General features: G+C 40.1%; 1 long non-coding RNA gene across 1 annotated transcript in view; it reads left to right on the forward strand.

Moving 5' to 3' along the window:
* The window catches only part of LOC138988654 (uncharacterized), a 734,014-nt gene that overhangs the window by 476,303 nt on the left and 237,751 nt on the right, over nt 1–19,960 (forward strand). The window contains exon 4 of the long non-coding RNA XR_011464927.1: nt 7,898–7,976. This is a non-coding gene — a long non-coding RNA (uncharacterized lncRNA). The remainder of the gene's footprint in view (nt 1–7,897; nt 7,977–19,960) is intronic.

A 19,960-nucleotide genomic window follows, 5' to 3' on the forward strand; every position in this document is an offset into this window, starting at 1 on the left:
GACTCGGCATCTGTTCAAGTATTCTGTTTGCCACAGTTTATTAATGATTTCCAGAGATGCAGTACCTTCAAAAACAGAGTAGCTGTATCAGAGATAAAAGCCTGAAATTGAGTTTATGGGAGCAAGAAAGGTATAGTGAGGGTGTGGCAATGCCACCAGACCTGGAGTGGCAAAACCAGACAAGGGTGTCCTGTAAACACAGTTACTGAACAAAAGAAGTTGAACCTAAGGAAAGAGGAAATAGTACGTCCCCCTGGTGACACCATCTAATAAGAACAGCGGCTGCTCTGGGGCACGGGCCCATTATGTTAAAGTGATAATGGTGCAATTAGTTCTTTCCTCATTTTCCCATGTTAACCCAGGGGTAAAATGGCACACTGAGCAAATATACTAAATTACATTAAAGTCCATGTTCAATTTGAAAATCTTAGCTGCTGGCTGCAGAGAGATTAGCAGACTCTAGCAACTTTTTCTTTTTTTTTAACTCGTACTCCATCTCCACCCTAATGAAAAACCTCAGCCTTAGCACTGATTGTTTTTATCAGATGAAAGACAGGTTCCTGCAGGCAACCCTGAGTTGGCACTGTGAGGTTTCCAGAGAGAATTCTTGGCATGGGTTAGCAGAGTGAATCTTATGTAATAACCAATAAATATTTCTTGGCAAGAATGTTGGCATAGTGCTGGGCATGAGGATGATGGCCATTTATACCAAAAAAAGTTTGCCTCTGGGATCCTGATCTAGTCAGCATCACTGGCATTATGAAGACAGTACTAGTGGGGAATTCAGAAGTGGGACCTCAGTGTCTTGGTACCCTATCTGTGCAGAAATCCAGCTGGGTTTCAGCTCAGTGATGATCATTGAACTCCAGAACTTGCCAAGTGTTTCTAACATGTGACTCTGTTGATCAAGCCTAAGTGGAGAGACTGAGGTCGTGGGCTTATTAAAGTCACGTTTATCCATTTGACACATTTTTACTGATGACTTATACTAGGTGTCAGACACCGTACTCTCTTCTGGGTTCAGGAGGAAAACTATGAAACAGTTCTAAACTCAAGGAAATCACAGTGTGGGGTTGAGATAGACAAGTATATACTGATGTGTGAAGTCGTAGAATGAATTAATAAAGGAGGGCCACATCAGCTTATTGAAGCATTGTTTTAACGTGGTCTTTTCCAGCTGTAAGAGACCAAAAATATCTGTGTGTCTATGGTGGGTGGGGGAGCACAACTTCTTCCCACATGCGTAGGAGCCTTTGAGCCTGACATTTTGTCTAGGATTTTTTTAAAAAACTTTTAATTTAAAGTATAGCTGAGCAACAATGCTGTGATGGTTTCAGGTGCAAAGCAGAGCGACTCGGCTATACATATGTCTGGCATATAGCAACAGCACAATAAACCATCAGGATATTTTTATTGTTTGTACTGCTTCTGTTGTTATCACACAGATGTGATGTGTGCGTGTTTCTCAGTTGTGTTCGACTCTGACCCCATGGACTGTAGCCCGCCAGGCTCCTCTGTCCATGGACTTTTCATGGACTGTCCTGAACTGTCCATGGACTTTTACAGAATACTGGAGTGGGTTGCCGTTTCCTACTCCAGGGAGTCTTTCCCAACCCAGGGATCGAACATGTTTCTTGTGTCTCTTGCCCATTCCCCCCAAAATGCCCCTCCCATCCAGGCTGCCACATAATGTTGAGCAGAGTTCCCTGTGCTATACAGTAGGTCCTTTTTGGTTATCCATTTTGTATCTAACAGTGTGTACATATGGATCTCAGTTGTCAAGGATTTAGTAAAAACAAAACACTTGTTTTTCAGGACTGCAAATGAAAGTTGCAGACACAGAGTAAAACTGGCCTGTCCCAAAGAAAAGAGGTTTAGCTCCTCCTAAAATGAGTCAATAGGGCAATGAAACCATGTATGTCTAAACTGTACCATTGTATCTTTCCTCCAAGCACCCAGAGAGGAGATAGGCTCTCTGTTGAGGATGTACTTTGGGTGGGGATGGGAGGTGTTCAGTGAACATGACAAGATGCACCTACATTAAACACTGGCCCATCTTCAGATAGATCAGATGGTCATGGACAGTAAGCAATGTAATGGCAGCCGTAAAGAACTGAAGACCAGACATCTCTTTTCTCTATATTGTTGGTCGTATGTAAGTCCCTTCTCACTTACCACCACCTCAGTGAATAAATGATTCCACTGAGGTACTCAAATGTGACAATTTAAAAATATTTTTCCATCCTGACATTCGAGGATTTGAAGTAAAATTATTTTATTAAATCAAATGTAACTACAATTTAATGTAAATATTAAGTAAGAATGTAAACTTTTAAAAGAATATTTGATTTGGAATGACTTTAGATTTACTAAAAAGTTGCAAAGAGGGTACAAAGAGTGCCCATAATCCCTAACCTAAAGAACACGACAGTGCTGATGGTCTTAGACTTCTGGCCTCCAGAAGTGTGAGAAATAAATTACTGTTGTATATAAACCACCCAGTATGTGGTATTTGTTGTCACAGCCCCAACTGGCCAAGATACTATGCATATTTAGTTTATACTTTGTGTTATGATCCAGTATGCTGTTATTGATATTTCCTGTTTTCCAGGTTTGGTCACTGAGAGTTCCATTAGTTTAGTTCTTATGTCCCTTCAAGGTGTCATTGTTTTATTTCTTGAGCATTTTAACTTCCGGATACTACCAAATGTGTCAGGCTTAGCTCTTAATCTCCTTGCCATGGCCCTACAATCAGTCATTTATTCAAGGAAGCTTGGTTTATTTTATTGGAGGATGGTATTTTGAAACCAAGATCTGGGCCTTGGGAATAATGGTTGCTTCTAGAGTGACATTGCTTGGTAGAGCTCGGTGGTATATGTACATATACTAACCCAGGCACTTATCTACAACTATTTCTCTATCCATCCAACTGTATGTGCATATTTAGCTACACATAAATGTATATTGATGTACAACAAGGTTATTCAGTCTTCTATTCATGCAGTAAGTTTTCTTTCCAGTAATGAGAATTCTGGCACTTACCATCCATTTATTTATTTTTTCAACCCCAGTATACATATAAAAAAGTTTCATGTGTCCCCATGATAAACAGCTTTGACAACTAGAATGCACTCTCTATGCATAATTTTTTTCTTTGCCCTTATAGTTTTCAGTCTAAATACACTTTCAGAGTGACTTAGGTCATCTCTATTTCTCCCTTCCTCTTATATTACAGTTATGTTATATATTTATAATACGTAGTTAGACTAACATTTTTAGTCTGTACTTTATCTTGGGAATCTCTTGACATTCTAGTTACTTATTTTTATTTTATAACTTACATACATCAATGTTTATTCTTTGTGATGTAAAATTCTATGAATTTTGAAAAATGCATGGAGTATGGTGTCATATGTCCAACACTACAGTAGCATATAGAACAATTCCATAAAATTTCCTCTGAAGACTCTAGTAATTTAATATTTCATGCAACCTAATGTAAAAGAAACATATCAAATCTTCCTGAGACAGATACTGTATGTTAGCTCACTGTAGACCTATCCAATCCCTCCCTGTCTCAGTTATCCTTTGTACTCACCCATTTCTGCCTCCACCATTTTTTAGCAGCCACTGATCTGTTTTCCTTTCTTATAGTCTTGTGTTTCCTGAAATGTCTTATAAGTTGAAATCATGCAATATGCAATTTTTGGGGTTTGCCTTTTTTCACTTATCAAAATGCCTTTAATATTTATTTGTGCTGTTGAATATATCAATGAACAATTTAGTGGAAGCCATAGTGGATGGAAGACTTGAGACTTTTCCTCTTTTTTTGTGATACCAAATATGTCTACCCTTAGGGACTTCCCAGCCTACCAATGCAGGAAACACAGGAGACTCAGATTTGATCCCTGGGTCAAGAAGATCCACTGGAGTAGGAAATGGTAACCCACTCCAGTATTCTCATCTAGGAAATCTCATGGATAGAGGAGCCTAGCGGGCTACAGTCCATGGAGGTCACAAAGAGTTGGACGTGATTGAACAACTGAGCATATATGCACATTCCTACCCAACATTTCAACATTTATGATTCTGGGGAGAGACTCAAAAATATGATTGATGTTTAAGTTTTCACCATCCTGAAAAGTAGGAATTTTAAGCCACATCTAAAATCATCTTAAAAGATGAATGTAATAATTTGATATTTGATGTAACTTAGTATAAAATAAATTTATCAGATATTCCTGAGGCAGATAATATATTTTGGCTCTCTCTACACCTATCTGATCCCCCCATCCTGATTCCTCTTTTTCGTCTGATTTACAACACTAGAGGCTTGTATACCTCTGTCTATATCCAAATTCTTTATCTATGTCTATGTATGATCTATGCCTCCCTTGCAGCTAAGAGTGGCCAGTAAAGCAGTTCTTGTCCTTTGGTTATTTACATGTCTTTCTTTGCTTTTCTCTCTGCCTGGATTATGGACCTGGAGATGTACATGTTAGTTCAAGGTTCAGTAGCCATGTTGAGATAATGGAAACAAAAAGGAGAGCGAGAAGATAGAGCCTGATTCCCTGACAGCATTGTGCTCTGGTACAAGCCCTGGGCCCCCTGAGTCCATTCTTTCATGGGATAAATAATATTCTATGCATTAAGCTACTGTTGTCTTGCTTTCTGTTGCTCACAGCCAAACACTATAATACATACTTTGATAGTATATATGAGGTACTCTGGAACATTAAAAAAGTGACTAAAGATGTCTGGCAATTCAGTAAAATAATTATTTCTCTTTAATAATTTTGAACCCTTATTAATTGAAAATTACTGTGCCAAACCCTCCTATAGGTACAAAGATGCCTTAAGTGAATTTTCTGTCATGAAGAAGGTTATTATGTAAAATAGTCAGTGTAGGGTATATCCAAAAGAGTTCTGGACTTGGAGTTGAGATTTGGGTTCAAAATATGCCTTTTAATTAGTCATGTAACACACTTTCTTTACTGATTTATTGCTATGGTTTATTAACTCATTGTCAATCACTTTGTGCTGAGCTCTTTATTATGCTTGGTCTTCACAACTATACGTAAGACATGACATTATCTCCCATTTTCGGGAAGCTGAGGCTCAGAGTAATAAAATGAGCATTCAGAGTCACATGTTTAGTGAACAGCAGAGCTGGAATTCAAATCTCAGCCTGTCGAAACCCAAACTTTTCCACTCTTAATATCCTTATCTGTAAACTGGCTATGGTTATATCACTTCTTCCTGCCTCAGACAGTTTTTTCCAAGACTAAAAAGAGAATGAAATTGGGGGCTGGAATTACTTTTTTTTCCTTTCTTCCTTCCATAAAATAACTGTAGAATTATAAGGTGTCACAGTCAGACCTGGCACATGACATATACTAAAAAATGAATTTAATGTAAGATAGAGATCAATGTAAGAGATCAATCAAGTGGCAAAAAAGGAGAGATTAATTCCAAAGTGATAGTAATTCAATTTTATCTTCAAAGATGGCTAAGACTGTGAGCATCTGTGAAGACTGTTAAGTGGGCATCGGGTCTTTCCATCATTTCCTCATCTCCTGCTATACCAGAGTCATCAGTGGCATGAGCCACTTCTCATCCCTCTTTTCAATGCTCACTGTACAGAGCACAGGCCTTAGGCAAGGTGTGTGCCGTGGTGTTTTAGTCGAATTATTCCGATTAGGGATGCTTTTCTTTGGCAAGATTTCTTAGCTTCTTAAGGACAAATTGGTAATAGTTTACCTGCTAACTTTTTTACGTAGAAACTTCTCAAGTACCTCTCCTAGAATCTCAAGGATCAAATTCCAGATCTCAGTTCAAATACTACAAGGACGTCAGAGACATTTTGTCAAGTGCTGTGTTAATTCAGGAACAAAATGTTCAGAAATGTCATCAACAAAATAGAAAATAAAGGTTAAGTTTTGACTCTTGCATTATATCTGTGTTGTGGTAGTTCTGGGACTTTTATGTCGAGGTCATCCAAATACATGAAGAAAATGGGGAAAATCCATAGCACTGAACGGTCCAATTCATTCATGCATCCATTTTGCAAACATTTATTGAGTTCCTACTATGTGTCAGGCACTATTACAGGCAGTAGGGATACAGCAGTAAAAAGAAAAACTCTGGTGGTTGATACATTATTACCGAGGAGCTGGCTACTTTTCTCTTAGTCTTTTTTCCTCACCCCCACCTTAAAAAGGCTCTTTGCAAATCATACTTGGTGCCCTTATAAATTAGCTTTATAGAGAGTAAGAATCATGGTTCTTTTTATCTGGCTATTCTATTGTGCCTAGCACAGAGTATCAGTGTGTGTGGGGGCGGGTATCTATATGTATGTGTGTGTGTGTGTGTGTGTGAGATACATGAGCAGTGGGGAAGTTACATAGGGGTGAAACAAAAATAGGCTCTGGAATCAGAATGAAAAGAGTACTGGATCCAAACCTTTAGTTAGTGAAGTTCACCTGATTATTATGTAAGTTATCATGTAGCGTCTTGGATTGTTACTAAAGATAGTAATTAGACCTCTTACAAGTCTGACTTACAGCAGACTGGCTCCCTGGGCTGTTTACTATAGATAAGGGCATTGGTTTCCTGGGCAGGTTGCTGCATGTTATGCATCAGAGTTCTATTTTTATATATGGTCCTGCCTTGTCCAAGTGTATAATCAGTCTCTCATAACTTTTAAATTTCTTTAGATCTTCAGATCAGATCAGATCAGTCGCTCAGTTGTGTCTGACTCTTTGCGACCCCATAAATCGCAGCATCCCAGGCCTCCCTGTCCATCACCAACTCCCAGAGTTCACTCAGACTCACGTCCATCGAGTCAGTGATGCCATCCAGCCATCTCATCCTCTGTCATCCCCTTCTCCTCCTGCCCCCAATCCCTTCCAGCATCAGAGTCTTTTCCAATGAGTCAACTCTTCGCATGAGGTGGCCAAAGTACTGGAGTTTCAGCTTTAGCATCATTCCTTCCAAAGAAATCCCAGGGCTGATACATACTGATGTTGGTAGGGCTGTAGTCAAGATAAAATGAGTTACTCATGTAGAGCTCTTAGAATCTCACTAACAGAGTGAGGGCTGAGTAAGTAAGTGCTACTTTTGTTCTCTACAGCTTACTCCAGAGGCCGTGATCCCAGGCAGCTACACCAAAGGCTCAGAAACTCTCTAAGAGCACAGATAAGCACAGAGTTTATGGGAAGTGGCTTCCTGCAGCGGGCTGGTCATGACATGTCTCAGTATTTTCAGTGGCACAGAGGGACATTACCAGGATACGAGAATCACTGTTAATAGAGATCAGGGATTTGAGTTGGAAAAATAAGAGTTCTGCTTAGTGTTAATTACTTACAGCTGTGTAGCCTCAGGCACATAGCAGCCAATCTTGCCCTCTTTTATAAAATGGGGATGACATTACCATCTCTTAGTGAAGGATAACTAAATAATACATATAGAGCACCCCACATAGTACCTGGCAGAGAGTAAGCACTGTGTAAAAGGTAACTTTTTTATTGTTATTATCATGGACTCAGCCAGAGGCCAAAGCCACTCTTTCCCTGGAAACAGAAAGCTCCCATAAAGTAGAAAGGTCTGTCCTCTTGGGTTATCATCATTCTAGACCCGTCTCTTTGGTGCTGGCAATGTATATGCACTAGGCGTAGCCAAGGTGTTTATCATTGAACAGAATCTTTGTGACTGAAGCCCAGAACCATACATGTTTACCATTTCCAGGTGATTTTGTACACAGTAGGGCTTTGAAAACCATCCCTACAATCTCCTGTTGGTCCCCTCTGTGCGCACGTGTTTCTCTGAAGCAATCTTCCAACCTCCTCACACCTGCTGTAACTTATAGGAAACTCACAGCATGCTTCTCCCTTTACAGAGAGGCTGCGAGATGTCCACCAAGAGGACAGGATCAGGTCTCTGACCGGGAGGTCAGCGTCTCTTCTCCTGGTTTATGGGTAAGTGTTGGTCAGTTCTGTTCTGGGCTTGCTGATAGACAGATTTTGCCAAGATAGCCTCCCCAACTTTGGGCAGGCGGGCGAAGGAAAGACTGAATGTTTCTGGGAGCAGAATGAATTTTCAGTGAGAAAACTTTGTAGCTGACAGAATTTTTGAAATGCTTATATCTTTTCAAAATTATTTGTTTATTTATGGCTGCATGGGGGTCTTTCTTGCTGTTTGCAGACTTTCTCTAGTTGCGGTGCGTGGGCTTCTCATGGTAGTGATTTCTTCTGTTGTGAAGCACAGGCTCTAGGGCACAGGATCAGTAGTTGTGCAAGGGCTTAGCTGCTCTGCAGCACGTGGAATCTTCCCAGACCAGGGATCAAATGCATGTCCCCTGCATTGGCAGGTGGATTCTTAACCACTTGACTACCAGGGAAGTCTTCAAAATGCTTATATCTGTGTGTCCTTCAGATTTGGAGAGCTAGTCAGGTCTAGAGCACAAGGCCACTACTACCAAGGAGGGCAGAGCTGACTGCAGGCAGTGCCTCCTTTGGCCTTCACTGAGAGAGTGAGGCTTTCGGGGGTATGTCTGAGTCTGACATCCTTGGACTCCTGTCAGCTTTGTTCCAGGGTCCCAGGCAGCACGGGTGAATCTAGACTCAGGGGAACAGGTATCTAGAGCTTAGCATTAGCTTGGGCCTATTTCTATGGGTTTCTGGCACTTGAGGGTCTCCCTAGGGTTTATTGGGTCTTCCACTCCTGTTTGAAAAGTCAAGAGCCTTGCAGGAGTTGGAGTGGTCTTGCCTTGTGCTGGCACGCGGTGAAGTTCTCATTGATGAGGGATGTCTGGTGTCAGTTTGGGGAGACTGGGAAGAGAAGGCAAGCATGAATGATCCAAGGGCTTTTATTTTGCGTCTTTAATGGTACCCTCTTTCCCTAGAGGTATATGCCTGAAAGGTGAGTTTTGAAAACTAGCTATATCTCTAGGACATTCAGACAGAACCTGGTCTATTACTCCAGGGTTCCACTGGCAGGAGGACTCTGCACTCCACTGAAGCTTGGACTCGGGCTGAGACTTACAGTCCACAGGGGACTGAGGGAGAGGGAGGGCGTAACTGGGGCATCATAGATGCAGTAAGTTCCAATGGCTGCTTTTCAGTCACTAGTAGAAACCTATGAAAATGGGAACAAGACTTATGTGGTATCCAACTCTATGACTGTTCTGATTTCTCCACTTTGGAGGTGTCTTGCCTAGTTCCCTTGTGTATTGCAAACACTTGAACTTATGAGGCCCATGTGTTTTGACTGTGATAGAGGTGCTGCAGGAAAGGGAAACAGTCATTCTCAAGTCCCTGGGACCAACTGCCAAGTGAGAGTCCTTGGCTTTCTGAAGGAAAGAATGCAACAATGAGTCAAAGGAAAGCAAAAGCGAGTTTAAAGAGATGCTACTCCATAGGCAGAATGCCCACTATCTCAGAGAGTGAGAGGCAGCCCTGGGGCTTGGGGTTGTTGGTTTTTTTATAGGCTGAGTAATTTCATACGCTGATGAGTGGGAGGAATATTCCTGCTATTTTTTTTTTTTTTAGTTCAAACGTATTTATTGAAGTTGAATAAATGAAATGGAAGATGACAGACCTTTTATTGGTAGTTCTTAAAAGAAAAAAGTTGAGTGAAGTGAGTTATCCTTTAGTTTTTACTTAAAAAATTTAATTGGAGGATAATTGCTTTACAATATGTTGGTTTCTGTGGTAAAACAACACAAGTCAGCCCTCTCATGTATGTATGTATGTGTGTGTGTGTGTATATCCCCTCTCCCTCTTGAGCCTCCCCCGCTGCTTCTATCCCACCCCTCTAAGTCATCACAGAGCACCAGGCTGGGCTCCCTGTGTTACATGGCAGCTTCCACTAGCTAGCTATTTGATATTTGATAGTATATATATGTCAATGCTACTTTCTCAATTTGTCCCACCCTCCTCTTCCCTTGCTGTGCCCACAAGTCTGTTCTCTATGTCTGGGTCTCCATTCTTTTCCTACAATTTGGTTCATCAGTACTATTTTTCTAGATTCCATATAGTTGTGTTAATATAAGATATTTTTCTCTGACTGACTTATCTCTGTATAACAGGTTCTGGGTTCATCCAGCGTACTACAGCTGACTCAAATTCATTGCTTTTTATGGCTTAGTAATATTTCATTGTATATATGTACCACAACTTCTTTATCCATTCATCTCTCAAAGAATATCTAGGTTTTGTCCATGTCTTAGCTACTGAAAACAGTGCTACAGTGAACACTGGGGTACATGTGTCTTTGAATTATGGTTTTCTCAGGGTATATACCCAGTAGTGGGATTGCTGGGTCATATGGTAGTTTTATTCCTAGGTTTTTGTTTTTGTTTTTGTTTTTTAAGAAAGAATCTCCATACTGTTCTCTATAATGGCTGTATCGATTTACTTTCCCACCAGTAGTATAAGAGGTACTTTTCTCCACATCCTCTCCAGCATTCATTGTTTGTAGATTTTTTGATGATGACCATTCTGATTGGTGTGAGGTGATACCTCATTGTAGTTTTGATTTGCATTTCTCTAACAATGAGCGATGTTGAGCTTCTTTGCGTGTGTTTTTTGGCCATCTGTATGTCTTCTTTGAAGAAATGGCTGTATTCCTGCTGTTTTGGGGAAGGTAGAGATTCTTAGGAAGTGGGCCACTGCCTACTTTTTGGCCTATTTTGGTTCTGCCCTGAAAATGTCACGGTGTTAAGGGACAGTGATTTTTTAGTATTATAATGAAGGCATAATGAGCTAAAGGTCAGTGACCACACTGTCCTCATTGATTTCAGCTGGTTGCGGCCAGTTTTTATTGCATTCTGAGCTCTGTTCCCTTTCTGCATTTATCTAGCAGCTGTGCCCTGCGCCTTTCCCTTCTATCTCAGAGGGCAAGAATCACCTGGCCTGGGATTTCTGAGGGAAAAGGTACCATGTGTTCAGATTCAGAGGAGAGAGGCTCATCCAGCTTCATGATGTGAAGGGAGTCAGGTTCTTGCCGTCTCTGTGGGAAATTATTTTCACTTTTTGAACCAATAAACAATTGAAGCCAATAGATTTCTCTTTTGTGTTGGCAGAAGACCCGGCCATCTGTGTGGCATAGCCAGAGGGCATGGGGGACCAAAGCTTCAGAAAATGTTTGAGGGAGACCTGGGGAGAGACAAACAGAGATGGGGACCTGGGACAGGGGCCAGCAGTTGTGAAAAGACAAAGAGGCTGAAGTGGCTGAAAATGAAACAGGCAAGGAAGAGTTAAACAGTGTCTGAGGAGGAAGGATGTGACAAGGGGGGTATCCTGAGGCTGGATGCTGAGGAGGTAATAATTCATCCACCCACACAGAGGATGATTGAGAAAATGATATTGTGAGCTGATAAAAGTGGAAAGACTGACCTGAATGAATAAGGAAATATGAATTGGAAATATTCTCACAAATCTATGTGTTCCTATGAATATCTGAAAGTTGGAGAGAAATTGTTGTATCTTTGTTCCAAGGAGGACCACACTATGACCAACAAATGGGCATAACTGATGCAAATTCACGTTACTCGTGTTCACTCTCCTGTTTCTATTCTTGGGAGGGAAAGGGAAAAAGAATAGACTTTCTCCCACTCTTTGGTTATAGGACAGAGGAGAAGAGGTCTTGCTCTCTCTCAACTGTGTTTGAGAGGGAGAGTGAAGTTAAAGAATAAATGCAAAGACGAAGTTGCTGTCAGTTTCACTACCTTCAAACCACCACCCCAGGAGGTGCAGGCATGTTGGCTATTCAGCAGAAGTTGTTTGCAGAAGTGGGATTAGAAGGGCAGGTGGGTGGTTGCAGTGCTCTGGGGGAAACCTTAGAGGCCAGGTTACCAGATATTGACCAGACTCTTTTCAGAAGTTTTTTTTGTTTGTTTGTTCCCTCCTGTGGGAATCACACCTTTATTAGCAAATATACCTCTTCAAGAAAACTTCCACAGAGTCTCTTCACCCTAGTTTGATGAGGCAATTTACAATACCTCTTCTCCCTGGCTTGTGGCAGAGCCAAGCAGAAGGCGTCTACATTTTTATTCTTGTTTATGGGACTGTTTGACTTGTACATTATGTACATATATCTTTAGATATAAATACTGTTTGTGTGTGTGTGTGTATGTGTGAATGTGTTGTGTTAATAGGAGCAAAAAGATAAATCCTCTTAAGAACCTAGATGCAGGTTTGGGGGAGATAATGGTGGAACGGTCCTCAAGCCTTGGAAAGATTTATTGAACTGAATTCTCATTAAGTGACCAAGTCAAAGACATGTGAAAGAGCCTCTCCTCATTAATAACTGCTAAGTTAAGCCAGGGAACGTTGAACTGATAGGTAGGTCATTCCTTAGTCAAGTGCATTCCTTTTCCTTCCTTAAGGAAGAGAGGAAATAGCATAATAAGACTGAAAGGTCATTTATAAAGATCGGATGCAAAGTCAGTGAAGCTTTCTTTGCAACTGAATTTCTTTTTCATGTATGTTAGATACAGCAAATAAGTAATATAGCTTGAGGTTTCACAAATGAAGATGAGAGCAAAGGTCATGATCTTTTCTGTTCTTACGATGTACCAGGAACAAGCAGTTTGTCTCTCAGAAATTGTGCCCAGGAATAAAAGGAAGGCTAGAGACAGTATACTGTATTAAAGAATTCAGACTCTGAAGTTAAAATTAGCCTGGTTCTATTTAGCCTGGGGAATTAACTTAAGGGTTAAGCTGAGATTGAATCAAGTTGAAAGATCAGAGTCAACTTTTCTTTGAATTTTTGCTCTTTCAAGTTTGCTTCAAATAGCAATTCCTGTCATGCTTTAAATACCCACATGGGGATCTGTGGATTAAATGCTTTAAAACAACATACATACTTTTTCATCAGAACTCTTACAGAAAGCCCCAACTAGGTAACTTGTTAGTTATTTTCTCTATATCTGTGCATGAAGAAGTACAACATGCAGACAGACTGCAGGTTCAGTGATTTCTAATGAGAGAAACGTTCAAATTTCAGCTTCAGGATCTACAAGGAGCAAACCAGCCTGGAAAGGGCATGGCTTAGAAAATGATCTTTATTAAGTGATGGTAAAGCATGAAGTTATTGATCTCATTTTGGAATTGCTGTCTTCTAGGCAGGGAGCAAGTTATCAACTTTTTTTTTTTTTTAATTAGAGTATAACTGTTGTACAATGTTGTGTTTGTCTCTTCCGTACAAAGAGGGAAATCAGCTACAGGTATAAATCCCCTCCCTTTTGAACCTCCCTCCCACCTTCCCCCATTCCATCCCATCCCACCCTTTTCAGTTCAGTCCAGTAGCTCAGTCGTGTCCGACTCTTTGCGACCCCATGGACTGCAGCACACCAGACCTCCCTGTCTATCACCAACTCCTGGAGTTTACTCAAATTTGCGTCCATTGAATCAGTGATGCCATCCAACCATCTCATCTTCTGTCGTCCCCTTCTCCTGCCTTCAATTTTCCCAGCATCAGGGTCTTTTCCAATGAGTCAGCTCTTCGCATCAGGTGGCCAAAGTATTGGAGTTTCAGCTTCAACATCAGTCCTTCCAATGAACATTCAGGACTGATTTCCTTTAGAATGGACTGGTTGGTTCTCCTTGCAGTCCAGGGACTCTCAAGAGTCTTCTCCAACACGACAATTCAGAAGCACCAATTCTTTGGCGCTCAGCTTTCTTTATAGTCCAACTCTCACATCCATACATGACTACTGGAAAAACCATAGCTTTGACTAGATGGACCTTTGCTGCAAAGTAATGTCTCTGCTTTTTAATATGCTATCTACCTTCTAGGTCATCACAAAGCACCAAGCTGAGCTCCTTGTTTTATATAGTAGCTTCCCACTAGCTATCTATTTTACATACTATCAACATTTAGGGCTGCTTTCATTTGGGTGAAATCTTACCATTCTGAAGATTTTATGACATATTTATAAATCATAAAATGGTGAAGATAGTAAGGAAAGAAACAGCATAGAAGTTAGAATTTCTGGATTTGGATTCCAGACTTGCTGTTTCTTTGCTGCTGTTCATGAGAAAATCGTTTACTTTTAGTTCATTCTGTCGAGTCTAGGCTTTATGTTTCTGTCTTTGTTTTTACACTGTCAGTTCAGTTCAGTCAGATCAGTCACTCAGTCAAGTCCGACTCTTTGCAACCCCATGAATCGCAGCACGCCAGGACTCCCTGTCCATCACCAACTCCCGGAGTTCACTCAAACTCACGTCCATCAAGTCAGTGATGCCATCCAGCCATCTCATCCTCTGTCATCCCCTTCTCCTCCTGCCCCCAACCCCTCCTGGCATCAGAGTCTTTTCCAATGAGTCAACTCTTCACATGAGGTGGCCAAAGTACTGGAGTTTCAGCTTTAGCATCATTCCTTCCAAAGAAATCCCAGGGCTGATGTCCTTTAGAATGGACTTGTTGGATCTCCTTGCAGTCCAAGGGACTCTCAAGAGTCTTCTCCAACACCACAGTTCAAAAGCATCAATTCTTCGGCGCTCAGCCGAAGTACGTAAAAATAAAGTCTGACAGTGTTTCCACTGTTTCCCCGTCTATTTCCCATGAAGTGATGGGACCAGATGTAATTATCACTAAAACATACCATGTCTCAAATGAGCATACCTTCTAGTTCAGCCTTTCTCTGCTGCCCTAAAATTCTTTGTCATCCATCACTTTGGTACTCAAAGTATATTCTGAGAACCACTACCACTGACCTGAGATGTTTATTAACATAACTGTTTATGGAACCCACCTCTCTCCTCTAGAAGATAATTTCATGAGGCAGTAAAGGGTGTGTAAGCAGCCATAGGGTTTGCATTTTTAATGAACCAATTATATCAGACTCTCAGAGGTAGAACTACAGGCATCAATATGCTTCTTAAAAGATTTTGCCTGGTGATTCCATGGTATAACCCAGATTAAAACCCATTGCCCAGAAATTAGCGAAATAGGTTCTCAGTGTATGTTTGTTAAATGACTGTCCTCTGGGGTTCTCCAGAGATGTCAAGAATGTATGTTAGTGTTTAAAGCATAATCTCGTATTCTCTAAACCCCCTTGTGTTTGACTGAAGAAGGGAATGACATCGTTTTCTGTGATTGACGGATACTGTATAACCTCTAAAAGGAGGATACAGAGAGAGTGAAAGAGCTAGAGATTTGAAGGTAGGAAAAGGAAGGGTGGCTTTGACGGTAAGTGTCACATCTCTGTCAATGTGATCAGCACAGCCGAGATCTGTGTGGAGGGCATATAGAGAGCAGAGATTCCAGAGCTCCTGGGGGATTTTTCACCTCCTGTTAGGAATTACCAGACCCCTTGATTCAAGGCTGTGACATTGCCTCCAGCAACTTGCTAATACAAAAGGACTATTTGACCAAGAGACTTGACAGTTTTGCCCTCAGGAATTTGAGTTACCAGTTTGTTTTCAAAAAATTTCCTCATGTTACTCAGCCTCTTAAGGACATGTGTTTTCTTGGCAGTGACATTCACCATTTTGCAAGAGATGGGTCTGAAATAAATTATATGTGATAATGTACAACCTGAATTCTAACTTACTAAGTCCTTACATTAAAATCTATGTGATATATATATTTTTTAAGAAAAATGCTCCTAATCTTCCTTTCTTGCTTCTTATATACCCCATACCAGTAAAATGTCTCTTTCATAGAATTTAAACTCTATGAGAATATACAAAAAGAAATGTTAGTATTAATATAATCACTGTGCTAAGAGTTTATACCATGCATGAAATAGAGGGCATCTGTGATTTTAAAAACAAAACAAAGTAAAACCAATGCCCAAAACCTTTGAAAAATGATTTCCCTCTCTCATCTCTGTCCCTCTCCTTATGGACTTCTCTAGCAGTGTACATGTCTATGCTTGGTAATCATGGCCTTGGCAAGTTGGAATTAATATTAATGAGTATGCTGTCTCTGTCAGTCCTGCTAGGACAGACAACAGTATTAATAGTCATGGTGGTAGGCAGAATAATGGCTCCCCCCAAACGTTAACATCTTAATTTCCAGTACCCGTGACTATTTCTTTCCAAGGCAAAAAGGATTGTGCTGATGTGATTAAATTAAGGATCTTGAGACAGGAAGATTATTCTGGATTATCTAGATGAGTCTAATGTAATCACATGAGTTTTTTTTTTTTTTTTGTGTATTTTGAATTGGAGGATAATTGCTTTACAGTGTTGTGTTGGTTTCTGCCGCACATCAGCATGAATCAGCCATAGGTATACATAGGTCCCCTCCCTCCTGAACCTCCCTCACTCCTCCCACCCCATCCCACCCGTCTAGGCTGTCACAGGGCACTGGGTTGAGCTCCCTGCATCATACAGCAAGTTACCACTGGCTATCTACTTTACATATGGTAATGTATATGTTTCAGTGCTACCCTCTCAATTCATCCCACCCTCTCCTTCCCCTGCTGTGTCCACAAATCTATTCTTTATGTCTACATCTCTATTGCTGCCTTGCAAATAGGTACTATTTTTCTAGATTCTATATATATATATATATATATATATATGCATTAATATATGATATTTGTTTTTCTCTTTGTTACTTACTTCACTCTGTATAACAGGTGCTAAGTTCATCCACCTCACTAGAACTGACTTAAATCCGTTTTAATGGCTGCATAATATTCCATTGCATATATGTACCACAACTTCTTTATCCTTTCTTCTGTCAGTGGACATTTAGGTTGCTTCCATGTCCTGGCTATTGTAAATAGTGCTGCAATGAATATTGGGGTGCATATATCTTTTAGAATTGTAGTTGTCTCAGGGTATATTCCCAGTAGTGGGATTGTGAGTCATGTGGTAGTTTTATTCCTAGTTTTTAAAGGAAATTTCATAGTGTTCTCCTTGGTGGCTGTATCAACTTACATTCCCATCAATTGTGCAAGGGGTTCCCTTTTCTCCACATCCTCTCCAGTATTTATTGTTTGCAGATTTTTTGATAATGGCCATTCTGACCCATGTAATCACATGAGCTTTTAAAAGTATAAAACTTTTCTTGGCTGTGTTCATAGGTAGGTAAGACTATGGAAGAGAGAACCAGAGGGATAGCTGCATGAACAGAACTCAACCCAATATTAGCAACTTTAAATGAAGATAGAGGAAGAAGCCACAAGCCAAGGGATGTAGGCAGCCTCTAGAGGCTGCAAAAAGCACGAAGACATTCTCCCCTAGAGCCTCCAGAAAGGAACACAGCCTTGTGATACCCATGTCAGAATTTTGACCTCAAGTACTGTAAGATAATAACCATGTGTTGTTTTTAAGCTATTAAGGTGGTTGTAATTTGATACAGCAGCAATGGAAATGAATGTACTCACTGTCCTGGACTGAGGGTTGGAGTCCTAGACTCAAGTTCTTGATCATGGAAGAGACTGTACTCCATGAGCTTTGACAGTCTGTGAGCTACCTTTTCCTCATCTGATAAATAAAGGAATTGGTTCCAATGAGTTGATTTCAAACGTTTTTACTCACATAACTTTTCTTCAAAAGAACTGTTACATAGAAGATGGACCTGCTCTATTGAAGCAGGGCAGCCTGAAGCCTAGTGGGCAGGAGCCCACTGTCCTCAATACAGGAGAGTGACACTGTATTGGCAGTGTCACTGGCAATGACAATCCCGTCGCTGCTATAATTCATTTCTGCTATAATAAATTACCACAACCATAGTGACTTAAAAACAACACAGGGTTATTATCTTACAGTACTGGAAGTCAGAAGTCTGGCATGGGTATCACAAAGCTGTGTTCCTTCCTGAAGGCCGTGTTCCTTCTGAAGGGCAAGCTGCCAGGAGAGTTCATTCAGGTGAGCAGCTCCTATGGAGGGACAGCAATGGGGCTTAGAGATCCACCTGGCTGGATTTCTTGAATAATATACATGGGGAAATTATTATTTTTAAATTTTTGTTGGAATGGAGGCACGCTTATTTTTTTCCATATTGTATATTTTATGGCTAATGTCATTGGTCTTCTTAGAGAAATCACTGCTTTTGTCAAGGGCATAAGGGTACTATTCTTTGCGTTCTTGTAGAAGTTTTGTAGAAATGGCCATCCTGCATGGCTTCTGAGATCTTAGTTCCCTGACCAGGGATCAAACCTGCACCCCTGCGTTAGATGTGCAGAGTCCCTTAACCCTGGACCACCAGGGAAGTCCTGGGAAAATATTTTTATTGAAATACTGATGATGTAAAATATGTCATAGGTGTATATTATAGTGATTCACAGTTTTAATGGTTATGCTCCATTTATAGTTATTATAAAATATTGGCTATCTGTGCTGTACAACATACCCTTATAGCTTATTTTATACATGATAGTTTGTACCTCTTAATCCTACATGGGAAAATTTTTAAGGGAAATATATCTGGTAATACTGATTATCAGAACAAGCACCTTGAAAATTGTTCTGTCAGAAAATTGAAAATAGCGCATTTTTGTTTTGAACAATGTGTTTATCTCCCTGAGAACGTACATTCTGTATTTCTTTAGCAAGCTAGGATAAAATCAGAGGGGAAAACTTGTCTGAAGCTATATTAACATAGAACAGAATTTTACTGTCAACTTTGTAAAATGTTCAGTGAAACAACTCTTCAGTTGTTTTAAATGATGCCAAAAGAGTTTATTTGATCATACTATTAATTTTCAAATAGATGTGTTTGAACTTAGAGCTAGCTTCTGATTCACGTGTGATTTGTTGTTGTTAGCAACCTTAGTTCTTTGGTAAGCCTTAGAATTCTTAAAATTCTTTTTTTTTTGAAGTATAATTGATTTACACTAGTAGGTTAATTTCAAGTGTACAGCAAAGTAATTCAGCTACGTCCTTATATTTTCAATTATGGTTTATCACAGGATATTGAATATAGATCGCTGTTCTGTATAGTAGGACCTTGTTGTTTATAGATCCTGTGTGTACTAGCTTGCATCAGCTAGTCCCCAAATCTCAACCCATCCCTTCCCCAAACCTGTCTCCCCTTCGGCAACTGCCAGTCTGTTCTGTGTGCATGATGCTCTTTCACAGATAGGTTCACTTGTGTCATATTTAGATGCCACATATAAGTCATGTTATATGGTATTTGTCTTTTTCTGTCTGACTTACTTCCCTTGATATGATAATCTCTAGGTCTATCCATGTTGCTACAAATGGCATTATTCCATTATTTTTATGGCTGAGTACTATTCCATTGTATGTATGTACCATATCTCCCTTATCCATTCCTCTGTTGATCAACATTTAGGCTGTTTCCCTGTCTTGGTTATTGTATATAGTGCTGCAGTGAACATAAGTGTATGTATATCTTTTCAAATTATAATTTTCTCTGGGTTTATGCCCAGGAGTGGGACTGCTAGATCAATATAGAAACTCTATTTTTAGTTTTTTGAGGAACCTCTATACTATTTTCCATAGAGTTTACACAAGATTACATTCCCACTAACAGTATAGAAGGATTCCCTTTTCTCCACACCCTCCTGAGCATTTGTTATTTGTGGACTTTCTAATGATGGCCATTCTGACTATTGAGAGGTAATACCTCAGTGTTTTTTTTTTATTTTTTGAGAGATGCTAAAGTTTTTTTTAACAAAGTAATATTCAGATGGTGACTGCAGCCATGAAAGTAAAAGACGCTTGCTCCATTGAAGAAAAGTTATGACTAATCTAGACAGCATATTAAAAAGCAGAGACATTATTTTGCCAATGAAGTTCCATCTGGTCAAAGCTATGGTTTTTCCAGTAGTCATGTATGGATGTGAGAATTGGATTATAAAGAAAGCTGAGCACCAAAGAACTGATGCTTTTGAACTGTGGTATTGGAGAAGACTCCTGAGAGGCCCTTGGACTACAAGGAGATCCAACCAGTCAATCCTAAAGGAAATCAGTCCTCAATATTCATTAGAAGGACTGATGTTGAAGCTGAAACTCCAATACTTTGGCCATCT

This window comes from Bos mutus, chromosome 7 (genome assembly GCF_027580195.1).
Source record: "Bos mutus isolate GX-2022 chromosome 7, NWIPB_WYAK_1.1, whole genome shotgun sequence".
NCBI classification, from domain to species: Eukaryota; Metazoa; Chordata; class Mammalia; order Artiodactyla; family Bovidae; genus Bos; species Bos mutus.